The following is a 16656-nucleotide window of genomic DNA, read 5'->3' as shown; positions in this document are numbered from 1 at the left end:
GCCTGTCCCAAAGTCAAAGAAACAGGTTCAATCCTTCTTAGGCTTGGCCGGATATTACAGGCGATTTGTATCACACTACAGCCAAACCGCTGCCCCACTGATAGACTTGACCAAAAAGAAATAGCCAAATGCAGTTCAGTGGACTGAAGAGTGTCAGAAGGCCTTTAACCAGCTTAAAGTGACACTCATGTCTGACCCTGTGCTAAGGGCCCCAGACTTTGACAAACCTTTCCTAGTAACCACAGATGCGTCCGCGCGTGGGGTGGGAGCAGTCTTAATGCAGGAAGGACCGGATCAAGAATTCCATCCTGTCGTGTTTCTCAGCAAAAAACTGTCTGAGAGGGAAAGCCACTGGTCAATCACCGAAAAGAAATGTTACACCATTGTATATAATCTGGAAAAGCCATACCTATATGTTTGGGGATGGCGTTTCCACCTGCAAACCATCCATGCTGCACTGAAGTGGCTTCATACCGTCAAGGAAAATAACAAAAAACTTCCTCAGTGGAGTTTAGCTCTCCAAGATTTTGATTTTGAAATACAACACATTTCAGGGGCTTCTAACAGAGTGGCTGATGCACTCTCCTGTGAAAAGAAGAACAGGAGTACTTGTGGCACCTTAGAGACTAACAAATTTATTAGAGCATAAGCTTTCGTGGACTACAGCCCACTTCTTCGGATGCATATCCTGTGAAAGCTTCCCAGAAGCAGCTGATTAAAATTGTCCTTGAAATGTGAAAAATATTGTTAGTTTTTATATAATCAGTGGTATGTCTAGAGGTGCATGTGTCTTATTAACTCTGTTTCCTCCTAGAGTTCCAGGAAGAAATCACAGCCAGTGTGGAATAGGCTGTCCAGCACCGTCTGTGATTTGGGGGCATGTCATAAATATACACAGGGCAGCTTTACTGAATTGCCTTACCTGTAAGGGGTTAATCAGTTCAATTAACCTAGTTGGCACCTGACCAGAAGGACCAATGGAGAAAGAAAATACTTTCAAATCTGGGGAGGGCGAGGTTTTATTTGGGCTCTCTTTGTTTGTTCCCTCTCTGGATGGAGAGAGAGACCGGGCAGGAAAAACATCTCCAGAAAACATACCTGAAATGAGCATCTAAGATTAAAAAAATTGTAAATAAGGGCAAGGAAATGTGTTAGATTATCTTTTGTTTTAGCTTGTGAATTTTCCCTATGCTAAGAGGGAGTTTTATTCCTGGGTTCTTTTGTAACTTTTGAAGCTGAGCCTCTGTGTTTTAAATCTTTTTATTACCCGGTAAAGTTACCTTTCATCCTGATTTTGCAGGTGTGATTCTTTTACTTTTTTTATACATAAAATTCTTCTTTTAAGAACCTGATTGATTTTCAGTGTCCTAAAAACAAAGGGGTTTGGTCTGTGCTCACATTGTAACCAATTGGTTGGTATATTATTCTCAAGCCTCCCTAGGAAAGGGGGTGAAGAGGCTTGGGGGAATATTTTGAGGGAACAGTGACCCTTTTCCTGAATTTCTGTGTAAATCACTTGGTGGTGGCAGCACTACCATCCAAGGACAAGGAAAGGAATTGTACCTTGGGGAAGTTTTAACCTAAGCTGGTAGAATATAAGCTTAGGGGGTCTTTCATGTGGGTCCCCACATCTGTACCCCAGAGTTCAGAATGGGGAGGGAACCCTGACAAACCCCTTGGGCCTGAGTGTTTCCTGAAGACCACACAGCCCTCCACCCGGACCAGGAGAAGGAACAAACAGGAACAAACAAACTATATAATTTAATAAGGTATCTACATTACAGTATTTTTTTCCTGAAATAGTGAAGAGGATCCTAGTCAGTGCTTTCAACCTGTAGGGGTCTGTGGACTATGTCTAAGGGGTCTGCGAAAGACTTAGACTGAAAACTGACTGAACAAAATTCAACTATGTTTACAGAAAATAGATTTCCAAAGGGGTCCGCACCTCCATTCAAAATTTGTTAGGGGTCCACAAACAAAAAAAGTTTGAAAACCACTGTCTGAGGTTATATATGGGTGTTACAGAGAAAAAAGGTTAAGAAAAGACGGTTACTCACCGTTGTAACTGTTGTTCTTCGAGATGTGTTGCTCATATCCATTCCATTAGGTGTGTGCGCGCCGCGTGCACGATCGTCGGAAGATTTTCTACCCTAGCAACACCGGCGGGTCGGCTGTGGAGCCCCCTAGAGTGGCGCCTTCATGGCGCTGAATATATACCCCAGCCGACCCGGCGCCCCCTCAGTTCCTTCTTGCCGGCTACTCCGACAGTGGGGACGGGGGGCGGGTTTGGAATGGATATGAGCAACACATCTCGAAGAACAACAGTTACAACGGTGAGTAACCGTCTTTTCTTCTTCGAGTGCTTGCTCATATCCATTCCATTAGGTGACTCCCAAGCCCAACTTAGGTGGTGGGGTCGGAGTGAGACATTGCTGTGTGCAAAACCGCTGATCCGAAAGCAGCATCGTCTCTGGACTGCTGCACTAGTGCATAGTGAGCTGTAAATGTGTGGACTGATGACCAAACCGCTGCTCTACAAATGTCCTGGATCGGAACTTGTGCCAGGAAAGCCGTCGAGGAAGCTTGGGCCCTCGTGGAGTGAGCGGTGAGGTGCGGTGCTGAGACACCTGCCAGGTCATAGCAAGTCCGGATGCAAGACGTAATCCAGGAGGATAGGCGTTGTGAGGAGACCGGTGAGCCTTTCATTCGGTCGGCCACTGCAACGAAGAGTTGCGTCGTCTTTCTAAAGTGCTTTGTGCGGTCAATATAGAAGGCCAGGGCCCTTCGTACGTCCAGGGAATGCAAACGTTGATCCTGGCGAGTGGCATGTGGTTTGGGATGAAAGACCGGGAGAAATATATCCTGGTTGATATGAAAAGGAGAAACCACCTTAGGGAGAAAGGCAGGATGTGGACGAAGCTGCACTTTATCCTTATGGAAAACTGTATAAGGGGGCTCGGATGTAAGCGCCCTGAGTTCAGAAACGCGCCTTGCTGAGGTGATGGCTACAAGGAAGGCTGTCTTCCAGGATAGGTACAAAAGTGAACAGGTGGCCAGTGGCTCGAATGGAGGACCTGTGAGCTTGGAGAGAACCAGGTTGAGGTCCCACGTCTGAACGGGCTGACGTTGTTGTGGGTACATCCAGTCTAAGCCCTTGAGGAATCTAACGACCATCGGGTTAGAGAATACCGAGGACGCGAGTTCCCCTGGGTGAAAGGCCGATATAGCGGCCAGGTGAACTCTAATTGAAGATATCGCCAACCCCTGCTGTTTTAGGGAGAGGAGATATTCCAAAATGAGAGGAATGGGTGCCTGCAACGGGGACGTGGCTCGTTGTTCGCACCAACATGAGAACCGCTTCCACTTGGCCAGGTACGTGGTGCGTGTTGAGGGCTTCCTACTGCTCAGCAGAATCTGTTGGACAGAGTGCGAGCATTGCTGCTCTGCCTGGGTGAACCATGGAGCAGCCACGCCGTGAGGTGGAGTGATTGCAGGTCGGGGTGACGCAGCCGGCCGTGGTCCTGAGAGATGAGATCCGGACACAACGGAAGCGGGATCGGTGTCTGAACCGAGAGTTCCAACAGTGTGGTGTACCAATGTTGTCTCGGCCACGCTGGAGCGACCAGAATTACCTGTGCCTGGTCTCTGCGCAATTTTAGCAGTACCTTGTGGACCAGAGGAAACGGAGGGAAGGCATAAAACAGGTGGTCTTTCCAGGGAAGGAGAAACGCATCCGAGAGGGAGCCTGGAGCTCGACCTTGTAGGGAGCAGAACACGTGGCACTTCCTGTTGTCTCGAGATGCAAACAGGTCTATCTGGGGAAACCCCCACTTTTGGAAGATGGAATGTATGATGTCCGGACGGATAGACCACTCGTGCGTCTGGAAGGACCTGCTGAGTCGGTCCGCTAAAGTATTCTGGACTCCAGGGAGGAACGATGCCGTGAGATGGATTGAGTGGGCGATGCAGAAGTCCCACAGGCGAATGGCCTCTTGGCATAGAATTGACGAACGTGCTCCTCCTTGCTTGTTGATGTAAAACATGGCCGTGGTGTTGTCGATGAGAACTAACACACATCGGCCACGTAGGAGGTTGAGAAATGCCTGGCACGCCAGGCGCACCGCCATCAGTTCCCAAACATTGATGTGCAGGGCTAGCTGGGGTGCAGTCCACAGGCCCTGGGTATGGTGTTCGTTGAGATGGGCGCCCCAACCCAGAGATGAGGCGTCTGTGACCAGATGCAGAGAGGGTTGTGGGGTGTGAAATGGCATCCCTTCGCAGACCACATTGTGATCTAGCCACCAGGTGAGGGAGGTCAGGACCGAGTTCGGGACCGTGACCACCATGTTCAGGCTGTCCCGATGTGGACGGTATATTGATGACACCCAGGTCTGGAGTGGGCGAAGCCGAAGTCTGGCATGCCTGGTTACGTACGTGCAGGAAGCCATGTGACCCAGCAGGGTAAGGCACGACCTCACCGTGGTAGTTGGGAAGGCCTGGAGCCCTTGAATGAGGCTCGTGATGGTGCCAAAGCGGTTGTCTGGCAGGATGGCTTGTGCACGTCTGGAGTCTAGAACTGCGCCGATGAAATCTATTCTCTGGGTAGGTTCTAGAGTGGATTTGTCCTTGTTGAGTAGGGTGCCCAACTCGTTGAATGTGTGCACTATTCTGTGGACGTGAGCTTGAACTTGCTCTTTGGTGCGACCGTGTACCAGCCAGTCGTCTAGGTACGGGAACACCTGTATCCCTTGCCGACGAAGGTACGCTGCCACGACAGCCATACATTTCGTGAACACTCTTGGGGCCGAGGATAGGCCGAAGGGAAGGACTGCAAATTGGTAGTGCACCATGTTTACCACGAATCGCAGAAAGCGTCTGTGAGGTGGGTAAATTGAGATGTGAAAGTATGCATCTTTCATGTCGAGGGCGGCGAACCAGTCTCCAGGATCGAGGGAGGGGATAATGGCCCCCAAAGAGACCATGTGGAACTTCAACTTTACTACGAATTTGTTGAGTCCGCGCAAGTCCAAGATGGGCCGCAGGCCTCCTTTGGACTTGGGGATCAGGAAGTAACGGGAATAAAATCCCCTGCCCCTTAACTCTACTGGAACCTCCTCTATGGCCCCCATAGCAAGGAGCGTGGAAACCTCCTGTATAAGAAGTTGCTCGTGAGAAGGGTCCCTGAAGAGGGACGGAGAAGGGGGGTGGGAGGGGGGAATAGAAGAAAACTGGATAGTGTATCCCCTCTCCACTGTGCGGAGGACCCAACGGTCCGAAGTTATAAGGGACCAAGCACGGTGGAAGTGGGAGAGACGATCCCGAAAGGAGGGGGCTGGATCCTGGGGGATGACTGGGGCGCCGTCCTCGACCGCACCTTCAAAAGTTCTGCCTGGGGCCTGAAGGTGGTCTAGGTGGCCCCTGGTTCTGGCCGGGTTGAGGGCCGGCCCACCTTCTTCTACCACCTCGCCCTCGCCTCCGGGTCGAGTCCTGTCTCTGACGAGGCGGGGGGGGGGGGTAGAAGCGCTGAGGCTGCGGCCTAAATGGTCTGCGCTGAGGGCCCACAACATGCATCCCCAGGGAGCGCATGATTGTTCTCGAGTCCTTGAGGCTCTGCAGACGAGAGTCCGTCTTGTCCGAGAACAATCCATGTCCCTCAAAGGGCAGATCCTGTAGGGTTTGCTGTAGCTCCGGAGGCAAACCCGAAACTTGAAGCCAGGAGATCCTCCGCATAGCGATACCCGAAGCCAGGGTCCTCGCAGCTGAGTCTGCTATGTCCAAGGAGGCCTGCAAGGAGGTCCGAGCCACCTTCTTACCCTCCTCTACCATGGCTCCAAACTCTTCCCTGGACTCTTGGGGAATCAACTCCTTAAACTTCCCCATAGAGTTCCAGGAGTTAAAATTGTAACGGCTCAATAGCGCCTGTTGGTTCGCCGCTCTAAGTTGCAGCCCTCCGGCTGAGTAAACCTTACGGCCAAACAAATCGAGCCGCTTAGCCTCTTTTGATTTAGGCGCTGCAGCCTGCTGGCCGTGGCGCTCTCGTGCGTTCACTGATTCCACCACCAGTGAACACGGTTGGGGGTGGGTATACAAGTACCCGTAGTCCTTAGACGGGACAAAGTACTTCCTTTCCACCCCTCTCGCTGTGGGTGGAATAGAGGCAGGAGTTTGCCATATCGTATCCGCATTGGTTTGTATCGTGCGGATCAGGGGTAGCGCCACCCTCGATGGGGCATCCGCTCCGAGGATGTTCACGATAGGGTCCTGTACTTCCACTATCTCCTCCGCCTGCAGGTCCATATTACGGGCCATCCTACGCAGGAGATCCTGGTGAGCCCGAAGATCTATCGGAGGGGGACCCGTACATGAAGTGCCCGCCACTGCCTCATCCGGAGAGGAGGAGGAAGACGCCTCCGGTGGTACTGGATCCAAGGGGGGGTCCTGATCCCCCTGCTCTTGGGCCAGAGCATCACCTGTACTCGGGTCTATGGTGTCAGGTGGCGTGGACACGGAAGCCTCCATGCCCCCTGGCGGAGGTCGAGAGATGGTGGATTCTGGGGCCCTTCTAACCGAGTGACCCGAGCGAGAGGTCGATGGTATTGGAGCCCCTTGCTCCTGGTGGTACGCCCACGGGGTCCAAAATGACCAGTGAGATGGTCCATGGGAGTGGTCCTCTGCCAACTCCTGCCAATGGCCCAAGTTCCGTTCCTCGGCTTGCCCTTGAGGGGGGTATGCCGATCTCGACAGGTCCTCCGAGGAGCGAGACACCGATCTTGACGGCCATGGCGGTGCCGAGAGAGATGAAACGATCCCCGTGTGCTGTGGTGCCGCACGGTACCGGTCCGGAGATGATCTATCTCTGCGCGGTGCCGGCGAACGGTGCCGGGACTGCGATCGGTGCCGATGACCTCGTCGGTGCCGGGAGCCGGATCTGGACCTCGACGAGGACCTGGAGTATGCCCGGTGCCGGGAGCGGCCTCTCGACGTCGAGCGTCGACCGTAGCGGTGCCGAGAACTACGTCTCGACGTTGATCGGTGCCGACGATCATATCGGTGCCGAGACGTAGAGCGGTGCCGCGAAGAAGATCTTGGCCGTGAGTACGACCGGTGCCGAGGCGATATTCGGTGCCGGGACTGCGAGCGGCGTGGGGACCTGCTTCGGGACCTGGATCGGTGCCGAGGTTCCAGCCCTTGCGATGGAGGGCGCATCAAGGCAGGTTTCCCCCTCGACTGGACCGGGCGAGTCAACGGTGCAGTCGGTGCCGGTGGTTGAGGCGGTGCCGGCTCCGTGAGAGCTATTAAGTCTCTCGCCGCCGCGAAGGTCTCTGGAGTCGACGGGAGGCACTGTATCACCGCCGGTCTCGTTGGAGACGCTATCTGCACCGGACTCAACGGCCTCGGCGCCGGAGTCGACGGTGCTGGAGGCACCTGTTTCCGGTGCTCCACCGGCGGACGCGGCTCTACCCCCGGCACTGGGGGAGCCGGCGTCTTCGGCACGGAAGTCCCCGTCTTATGGGCTTTTTTATGCCCCGGGGATAATGACCGGCGCCGAGGCACTGCTTGCGGTGCCGACGAGGTCCGGTGCCGGGGAGGCTTGTCTGACGCCACTCGCGTGGTCGTCATAGCCGGTGCCGCCGGGGCACTGCGCACCGAGGTGCTAGGTGCCGGGGCCTGACTTGTAGATGGAGCGTCCGGACTAAGTGCCGCCTCCATCAGGAGTTGCCGGAGCCGAAAGTCCCGCTCCTTCTTGGTCCTTGGTCTGAAGGCCTTACAGATCTTGCACTTATCTGTTTGATGGGACTCTCCCAGGCACTTCAGACAGGAGTCGTGCGGGTCGCTTGTGGGCATAGGCTTAGCGCAGGAGGCGCACTGCTTGAAGCCGGGAGCGTTGGGCATGAGCCCGGCCCCGCGGCCGGGGGAGAAAGGGGGAGACGACCCCCTTAATCCCCTGAACTACTTAGAACAACTAAAACAACTTTTAAACTATTTAACTATTTAACTATAAACACTAGAACTATAACTATAACTATAACTGTGATACAACAAACTAAGCTAGGGAGAGTGGAGAACAGCTAAGCAGCACTCCACAGTTCCAACGACCGTCAGGGGCGGTAAGAAGGAACTGAGGGGGCGCCGGGTCGGCTGGGGTATATATTCAGCGCCATGAAGGCGCCACTCTAGGGGGCTCCACAGCCGACCCGCCGGTGTTGCTAGGGTAGAAAATCTTCCGACGATCGTGCACGCGGCGCGCACACACCTAATGGAATGGATATGAGCAAGCACTCGAAGAAGAACATCTATTCTACCCCACTAAGGTGTGGAACTAGTTTTAGACCCACATTCATCCATTCTACACAAATTTGTGTTCGTTTTCTATTCCTGGCTTGTTGACCCATGCTGTCATATATGTTCATTCAGAGTGGAACTCTTTTTCAGGCCATGCTGCAGAAACTTGCGCTTGTTTTAAAAAGTGATTTTATTTATTTATTTATTTTTGTTAAACCAAACTGTGTAATTAACCGTAAATACGGGGCATCCAGGACTCCACCCTCATAGCATTACTGTAGTGCTACAATTCTGGAAAAGAGAACCCGTGAGAAAACACTATGGACACAGTGGATATCTGAGAATCAAGCAAACAATTGCCTGTCTTTTGCAGGTTGGGATACTGTGGTATCACAGCCTCTGATTGCAAGTATCTTGCCTCAGTTCTAAATACAAATCAAACTTTGAAAGAGCTGGATCTGGAAGGCAACAAACAGGCAAATTCAGGAGTGAAGCTGCTGTGTGAAGGACTGAAACATCCCTACTGCAAACTGCAGAAACTGGTGTAAGTAGTTGCTGGTTCTCTTTACAATTTTCCAGTAAGTGCAGTTCTGCTTCGCTCTCCAGTCTGTGTATATATAGCTCATTAGACAGTATGTGGAACATTGTGCTGGGTGACATTTTATAAATGATGATAAAGAACTGAGAAAGGTGCAGAAAGGGTAGTTCTGAGAATAAGTGCTCTTGGGGCAGAAACACTCAGTGCCAAAATCTCTGTTACTTGAGGGTTTTGGTGATAACTGATATTTCTCTCCACTGCACATCTGAGGGGCACACCAGTGGCTTAAAATCAGTAACTGCTTTGACATCTTGAGTAATAAAAGAAATAGCCAATGAAGATTAAGGTCAAATCCAGCAGCACTTCCTGGAACATGATCAAACTTTGCTTCCTTTCCCTCCTGTACGGGAAGTATGTGAGTGACTTGCCAAGAATGGCACCAGGGTCCGGTGAAGACCTAGAAAACTCCATGGTCAGAGCTAGAAGCCAACCTGCTTTATGCATAGGCAACAGTCCAGAAACATGTTGTATGGACTTGTAAGAGACTAGGTCAAAGTTGAAATTTTAATACTGTCAATGTCTGAAGCAGCAGCAAATCTACTGGCAACAATCCAGACTTTTGTGTATTCAGAAAGTGTTTGCTTCCTCTTCCCCCCACCGCCCACACACCAGAATCTCTCTTTGTAAGGAGCATTAGAAACACAGGAACAGCTCCAAACTAGACGATCGTAGGATCTGACATGGGAATTGTCTAATGCACCAGCCAGTCAAGTCCTTTAACTGATTCAGGCAACAGGCTAGGAATGAGTGTGAGCACTTTGCCATGACAGTGACAGAGCTGGGGTGCTTCGTATGAGTCCTAGCTGAATGACCAGCCCCCACTCAGGCCTTGACCCTGATTTTACAGATACTGGAGTAGCATGCAGGGGTCTTCAGCAGCTGTTCAGGACATCCTCCTAAGATAGCTATCTCGCTAGAGGGGGAATCCCAAAGTTTAGGTACCCTGCAGTCAGCTGAAATATTCTGCCCTGAGTGTGCAAAGTTGTTCCTCTCAGAAGAACTGGCCAAAGGAACCTGAGAGGAACAGGGCTTTGGAAAGAGATATTAGCAAAAAACCAGAGGCCTGTATCTCTACTGGCAAAATTCAGATCCATCAAGCTTCACCGGTGGCAGTGGAAGCTGTAGTGTAGATGGGGCAGGTGGTTTTTTTTAATCACTAACTCTTGTCTAACCCAGAGCTCCTCCTGGATAGAGCCACACAAGTGATTCTTTTTTCCTTAGTGTAGACAAGGCTGAAGTGGGTGGCCAGGGCAGATGGGTGCTTTCAACTTTCTTCATGTTGCCTATACAGTGCATGCTGTCCCTTTTAGAATAGTTGTTTTAAAGTTTAACACCTAATGATAAGGTGTCTCCATAGTTTTGTATTTCCCTCTTAAAGGCACTCTCCCACTAGGGTCAAGTCCCACCCTACCCTCTCCTTTGCTTGTCTCTGGCAGCTCTGCTACAGAGCTCCTTGGATTTAACTCTGTTCTTTCTCAGGGGCCCCGGGGACCCTGGGATGTCACGTGGTGTGCTGAGATACCATTGAGTCAATCTATTCTACCATCCTGAGCCCCCATCCTGATCTTGCTGTGCCAGGCTCACAAACCTCTTCCAGCCAAGTACACAGGCAGGCCACACCCAACTGCACAGAGAGACAGAGATCCACTCTGAGAAGGCTCCACTTAAGGAACTTGCTACAGCACCCAGATGTCCATCGCCCTTGGGGTACATACCCAAAGTTATATGAAATTCGCCTCTTCCCTCAACGTGGAGGAAGATAAACAAGTTCTCCCCCTCCCCCCTGCCCAGTTATAAATCACATAAACTGGGTTATATTATAAACCAGAAATAAGTTTATTAACTATAACAAGTGTGTTTTAAGTAGTTAAGGAGGTGGCAAACAGAACAAAGCAGATTACTAAGAAAATAAAACAGAGCACACAAACTGAGCTCAATATACTTAAGAAACAGGTTACAAAATGTAAATTCTTATCCTAAATGTTATTTTAGGCAGATTGCAAAGTTTCAATGGTTCAGAGCTCCAGTTATATTCCTTTTCAGACTAGACCCCGGTCTCAGGCTGGACTCTCCCCTTGCCTTCCCTTCAGGTGGCTTTCATAGTCTTTCTTCTTGGGCAGGCAGCCATGGAGGAGAGGAGACAAGTTTGCCTTCCTCCCCACCCTTAAATAGGATTCACATAAGGCAGGAATCCTTTGTCTCCCAAACTTGACCCCCCTTCACCTCTGGCCAGTGTGTGTGCTTGACCCGCCTCCACCCCAGTTCCTGCTCCCACTCCACCCCTTCCCCCAAGACCCCGCCCCCACCTCTCCCTGCCACACCCACTTTCCCAAGTCCCTGCCCCATACCTTCCCACCCCTGCCCCACCCCCATTCCACCCCCTTCCCCAAGTCTCCACCCCCGCCCCACTTCTTCCCCTGAGCACACCACCTCCCTGCTCCTCCCCCTCCCTCTCGGAGGTTCCTCAGCGCAGTGAAACAGCTGTTTCGCGGTGGGCAGGAAGCACTGGAAGGGAGGGGGAGGAGCAGGGATGCGGCATGCTGGGGGGAGGAGGCAGGGAAGAGGTGGGGTGGGGGGAGCTTGGCAATTAGTAGGTGCGGAGCACCTGCTAATTTTTCCTGTGGGTGCTCCAGGGCTGGAGTTGGCGCCTATGCCCCTTCCTTTCCAGTGGAAAGTTAGAAGTCGTCCCAGGTAATATTCAATATCTGTAGTATCCCAGAGTCCACGAGTCCATAGCAGCATGGAGTGGCCTCAGGAAGACCAGGCCTTTTCACAGTTCATTGTCAGTGCTGATGGCCCATCAGTGCTGTCTGGCTTTTCCATTGTTGTACCTGAAGTCTTAGCAGGGGTGTCAACTAGGGTGACCAGATGAGAGGAACAAAATATCAGGACACATGGGGAGGGGGGCGCCAGTGGAACAAAAAAAAACAAACAAAAAAATGGAGTGCCGCCAGCAGAGCAAAAAGAAAAAAACAGAGAGCATCGGTTGGGACGCGGGACAAACAACTAAATATCGGGACAGTCCCGATTTTATCGGGACGTCTGGTCACCCTACTGTCAACTAAAGTAACATAGTTGAAATACAGATACATAGTCAATATTCCTAATTCCAGATACAGAAATGATACAGGCATACAAATAGGATAATCATATTCAGTAAATCATAACCTTTCCAATGATAGCTGACAAGAATTATCTTGCATAAAGCAGATCTTAGTTATGTCATATTCCTACCATAAGTATATTTTCATAAAGAATATAAAGTATACACTGTTCTTGGGGTTTGTTCTCATTATCTCAAGGGGGCATTGGGCTACTTGGTAAATATTGAACTCTGCTGCTGTGATTTTATAATTCCAATGATGGGGAAAATAAAATCATTTCTGTGTTTCAACAAAGAGAGATTAATCCTGACCTTGTGTTGTGAAGGTGGTTATGTGGGTAAGAGGACTTGCTAGAACATCCCAGACCATGTCATGAAGGAAAGAGAAAAGCATTCTCTGCCCTCCTCCATCACTCTCACTCCTATAGGTGTGAGGATAAGGAGCTATAGGTAGAGTTGCCAACACTGACTGCAGCTATTCCGGGAGATTTTTTTCCACCCAACATGACATAATGTTATTTTCTTAAAATGTCCTATTAAAATCTCCCGGTTCACTTTCAATCATCCCCGGGAGACTGATGCTAATTCCAGGAGACTCCAGGCCAATCCCAGAGGGTTGGTAACCCTAGCCATAGGAGGTGCATTAGAACATTAGAGACCACTCCCTTACAGTAGATTGGAGGTGGAGTGCAGGTGTGGTTTTGGGGTCTCAGTGTCTATCTGGATCCTAATTAGATTTAATCCACTCCAGCTCTAAACAATTCCAAACACCTGTGTGCTGTGTCAAACCTTGCTATGGGTTGAATTAAAGCCTTGTTCAAGCTGATGTGTGAATACATTCTTTACTTCAGATAGTTCTAAGAAACACTTACAGGGCCCATATACCTATAACAAAGCCGGATAGTCTCCCCAGAAACTAGCCCCCATGTGGGTAGGGGAGTTCCACTGCCTCTTGTGACCTGGTGGGGTGGGAGAGAACAAACAGAACTGGGGACAGACAATAACAGAGAACAGGGCAAAAGCCAAGCAGTAGCCTGTGAGCACAGTGTGACCCTGGCAAAAGTGAGAGAGCTTGTGGGTCAGTTGGCTAAGGAGGTTTGGGTCTGTAAACTAAGAAACTACTACTTTTGTTCTTGGTCCCTCTCACATTTGGAGTAGCAGGACTTTGTACATTCCTTGTAAATAAACCAGATTACATCAAAGAAAATAGCAGAGTCCATCAATTCCAATGTGAACATCCTCAGCGCCCTGAACCTTGACTGGCTGCTTGGGTTGAAAAGGGGCAACAATGTTATCCCTTCCATCTTTAGTGTCCAAAACCAGATAGGGAAGCATCACCGCATGGCCATTTATCTGTGTGATTTTTGTGAAGGTTTTGTCTCTAATGTGTTTGATATTCTCAATGACAGAGTTCACTTTGTTTGAACTCCAGGTCCATTTTCTTTGCCTATATTTAACGTGTCTCAGCCATTCACATGTGATCACTGGTTTTCTCTCTTGTCCATTTAACATAAGACAGTTCTCATTTTCCTTTACCAGAGGGTTGCAGTATGATTTAGGTAAGAAAAAGGATGATTTCAAACCCTAAGGCTATTCTAAATCTCTGACGGCTGCAGGTTGTCTACTGCAAACTCACAACTGCTGGTGTGGAAATCTCTCCTCTGTTCTTAGAACCAACTAGACTCTGAGAGAGCTGGACCTGGAGAGAAACGAACTGGGATACTCAGGGGCAAATGGCTTTGTGAAAGATTGAAACGTGCAAGCTGCAATAAATGGTTGCTGACCTTTCACAATGGTTGTTTTTCAAGATGTGTTGCGTATGTCCATTACATGGCAACCTCAACTCTGCCGCAGTAGGGATGCCAGCCTTCCAATACTCCAGCCTCAGCTCCCCACCGTGAGACTCAGACCAGCTTCCCCACGCTCACCTATCCCTATTCCTTCTGTACAGTTCTGGAAAGTCACACTTACTAATGTTTGGGAAGAAGGCTGCCATCCTCACTAGGGCTGAGCTAAAGCTGTGTGTGTGTGTTTTCTGTGGCTGTCTGGAAGGTACGGCCTGTCACATGCCTTAGCTTTTCAGCTTATGTTGTGTATAGTGTAACCTGAACCGACACGCCCCAGTGCGGTGGTTGTGGATTCATGTCCCAGCGTTTGTATGTTCAGAAAGGATCTCCAGCCCAGCTGTGGTTACGTTGACAAAAACGGAGATCTTTGTGAAGCCCTTCAGCTGGCAGCAAAACAGGTCTTTCAGGGCAGGGCACTTTCACAAAGATACTGTTCTTCATGACAGCAGACACTGCTTTGTCAAAGGCCTTCCTCTACGATGTAACATAAATGATGCGCTTATAGAAAAGCCTGTTCTTCCCCAGGTTAGGCCCTGCCCTGGTCCTGCAGAGGGGGCACGTGACAGTAGGCAGCATTGTTCTGCTCTCCTAAAGACTAGAGGATTTTTGTGCACAAGATAACTATTTTTAAGGTCTATTAACCTCCATAAAGGGGAAGAGACATTAGTTAATAATGTTCTTCTGTCTTCTCTAGGTTGAGCTGCTGCGATCTCACAGAGGCTTCTATGAGAGACCTATCACTTACTCTTAGTATAAACCACTCCCTGAAAGAGCTGGATATACAGTTTAACCACCTCTCCTTTCCTTTAGTTACTCATCTTTATAAGGAGCTGAAATGTCACAGAAGCAATCTAAAGATAATAATGTAAAAATCATATGTTCTAATCCATTTGAGGATTGTGGGATAGCTATTCATTTACACAAATGTCGTTCTTAACATCTGGTGTCACGACTAACAGGCAGGGTGAATGAAATTGATGACCATTTAAATCCATGTTTAGGAAAAATATGTTTATCGTTTCAGAGGGGTAACCGTGATAGTCTGTTTTAGCAAAAACAATGAGGAGTCTTATGGCACCTTAAAGACTAACATTTATTTGGGCATAAGCTTTCATGGGCTGGAACCCGCTTCCTCAGATGCATCTGACAAAGTGGGTTCCAGCCCATGAAAGCTTATTCCCAAATAAATGTTAGTCTTTAAGGTGCCATAGGACTCCTCATTGTTTAGGTTTCTGATGTGAAATTTTAAATGATGCCAGCTTATGTTAAGAGCTAAACTGATTACCTAATTAAAACGGGTTTGATGTACTGCTTGAATATTGTTTTGTTAGTGTTCTTCATTAGCAGCCTGTGGGCCCTCAGCAGCCTCTAGCAGGCCCTCAAAGGCAACTCCAGCCTGTGTACTCCCCTGCCCAGCAGCCCTTTCCCCTCTTTGGCTGCAGAGCATCCTGTGAGCCCACAGGGTGGCATGCTCAGAGGCGGGTCGGCATGCAGGGGTGCTACAACCGGGCCAGGCAGGGGACACAGGGAGTCAGAGCTGAGTAGCAGGGTCATCCTTATAGCAGAGTCCCCAGGTGGGAGCAGGAGCCAGCCCAGGCAGGGATGAGCTCCGGGGGGAGTTGCCCCTGCTCCTCTGGGGCCTCCCATCACTCAAGCACTATGAAGGAGGCTCCTGTCTCCTGTTGATGCTGCTACTCCTTCTCTCCCCCCTGGGGACCAAAAATCCCAATTACCCAACTGAACAGGGGAAGTACATTGCTCATTTGGATAATCAGGTTTTTCGGTTAATTGAAAATTGGATAAATGACCTGTACAAAATGTGCCCAATTAGATTAGCAGTCTGTGTGCCACTCAGAAACCAACCATCTTTGACACACATGCCAGTTAAGTGAAGAATTAGCGTACTTGCACAAGAGAGCAAACACCTGAAGAGCCCTGTGGTCCACCAACATTTGAACATTGCCTGATGAAGATGCCCAGAATCTGTAATTGAATACCACTGCAGTACATGTTTGCAGCCAAAGTTTTAAAGGCAAACCACTGAACTTCATTAGCTAAGCATGTGGAAAGTTTGAGGTGCTAAACCTTTTGTTAGCATTAGCTTCTTCTGCAAGTGCAGCTAACTAAACAAAGTATTAATCAATTTTAAAATGCAAAATGTTTTAATAAACTTTTTTCTATTTTTTATCCAGCCTATTTAAGGAAGTTTTGTTTAATGAATAAACAGTTTTACAATTCCAAGTGCCATCTAAATGCAGTGCAAAATAAATCATACTTAAAAAATTAACCAGTAAATAAATGCATAATTCATCACTTCCACATAAAATTAATCTGAATAAATGTATGGATATACAGTGTATCTTCCTGGTCTGTAAACATGTACTACCTAATTATACTACTCAATGTGCATCAGCCTCTCTTTGGTAAAGACTAAGGCATACCAGTGCAAAATCAATCCACCTTGCCTACAGGGAGGTTTGTCAAACTTGCTTTTCCTGAGGGGCAATGATTTTGGTAAGGAGCTATGCTTCCATTAAGAAAAGTGTCTAACGCTCTTGGTTATTAAATTGCTGAATGTAAATTAAGTTTGTACACTGCAACATCTTTTTTTCCTGAAACACTGAAGAGGATCCTGGGATGGGGGAGTCAAGGTTAAAAACATCTGTTCTAGCCTATGATGAGGTGTTGAATTAGTTTTAGACATTTATCTACTAGTCAAAGCTGTGTTCATTTTCAGTTCCTGTCTTGTGGACCTTATGTGTTGTCATCAGTTCATTCTGCTTAGAACTCTTTCAGGCTCTACTGCAAGATCTTGCATTTGGTTT

General features: G+C 49.1%; 1 pseudogene; it reads left to right on the top strand.

Moving 5' to 3' along the window:
* Nucleotides 1-8831, top strand: part of LOC128836099 (NACHT, LRR and PYD domains-containing protein 3-like) — an 82673-nt pseudogene extending 73842 nt beyond the window's left edge.
* The last annotated feature ends 7825 nt before the right edge of the window (nt 8832-16656 follow it).

The sequence above is a fragment of the Malaclemys terrapin genome, chromosome 4, assembly GCF_027887155.1.
Source record: "Malaclemys terrapin pileata isolate rMalTer1 chromosome 4, rMalTer1.hap1, whole genome shotgun sequence".
Lineage (NCBI taxonomy): Eukaryota > Metazoa > Chordata > Testudines > Emydidae > Malaclemys > Malaclemys terrapin.
The sequence above is the reverse complement of the archived record's forward strand: the minus strand, read 5'-3'. Positions and strand labels throughout refer to the sequence as shown.